This window comes from Chiloscyllium plagiosum, chromosome 7 (genome assembly GCF_004010195.1).
Source record: "Chiloscyllium plagiosum isolate BGI_BamShark_2017 chromosome 7, ASM401019v2, whole genome shotgun sequence".
Lineage (NCBI taxonomy): Eukaryota > Metazoa > Chordata > Chondrichthyes > Orectolobiformes > Hemiscylliidae > Chiloscyllium > Chiloscyllium plagiosum.
This window is the reverse complement of record NC_057716.1, coordinates 110,895,496-110,896,906: the sequence shown is the minus strand read 5'-3', so window position 1 is coordinate 110,896,906 and position 1,411 is coordinate 110,895,496.

The window sequence follows — 1,411 nt, the reverse complement described above, 5'->3', positions numbered from 1 at the left end:
TTCATGTTGCTTGTCGTCTGCGTGTGTGGCTACTAAGGTCGTGTCGTTTCGTGGCTCGTTGATGTTCATGTATGCGGATCGTTAGCTGTCTTCCTGTTTGTCCTATATAGCGTTTTGTGCAATCCTTGCATGGGATTTTGTGAACTATCCTCATAGGTCAAGCCAAACAAAGAACAGCCAGGGAATTCCTAGAGGCATGGCACTCACTCACAAACTCCATCAACAAACACATCGACCTGGACCCAATATACCGGCCAGTACAGCAGATAGCTGAAACTGACTGCTCCTTTAGCACAGAACTATGTTTCCTAACCAACGTCTCTATCTCAGGCTTACTGCAGTGTTCCACCATAGCTCACCACATGCTAAAAAAGCAACAGACCATTTTCTGTTTGAGGACACTGCAACCCTCCATTTTAATTTCAATCATTTTAGAGGCCTGAAGCCTCCCATGTCCTGGCCCCCGCCACACCCACCCGGCCTAGTCATAGCATAGCAGCCAATGCACACTACCTATGGTTCGTCATAAACAGTCTCCGTGATCAGTTTTTAATGCTCCAAACAAATCATTATCGATTCCTATGTCAGACAGTTAGTCTCTCTCTTTCGGCTCTATCCCGACATCTTGTTTCCTCCTAATTATTGCACCCCCACATATCTTCTGCGTCTCGACCAAAATTTTTCTGAAAACCATCAGTGCTAGGGACAGCGTCACTGGACCGAAAATGTTAACTCTTTCCAACATCTTTTGGTCTTGCCCCGAGGAAGCTTGATACTGTGCTTGTGCAATCACCCCCTGCACATAAGACAGAACTGTGCTAATCCTGAAAAGTTCTCTTGTTGATGAATCCCATTACAATGTGAGCCATTGGCATCAACATCGTAGGTCAATAAATATAGAAATCATGTTGTTGTGGTTCTGTTCGCCGAGCTGGAAATTTTTGTTGCAAACGTTTCGTCCCCTGACTAGTTGACATCCTCAGTGCTTGGGAGCATCCTGCGAAGCGCTTCTGTGGTGTTTCCTCCGGTATTTATAGTGGCCTGTCCCTGCCGCTTCTGGTTGTCAGTTTCAGCTGTCCGCTGACGTGGCCGGTATATTGGGTCCAGGTCGATGTGTTTGTTGATGGAGTTTGTGTAGGAATTCCCTGGCTGTTCTTTGTTTGGCTTGACCTATGATGGTAGTGTTGTCCCCGACGAATTCCTGTTGCTTATTGTCTGCATGTGTGGCTGCTAAGGATAGCTGGTCGTGTCGTACCACTGGGACAACACTACCATCATAGGTCCACTACCTGGACCCAATATACCGGCCACTACAGTGGACAGCTGAAACTGACAACCGGAAGCGCCAGCGACAGGCCACTTTAAATACCGGAGGAAACACCACAGAAGCGCTTCGCAGGAGGCTCCCAAG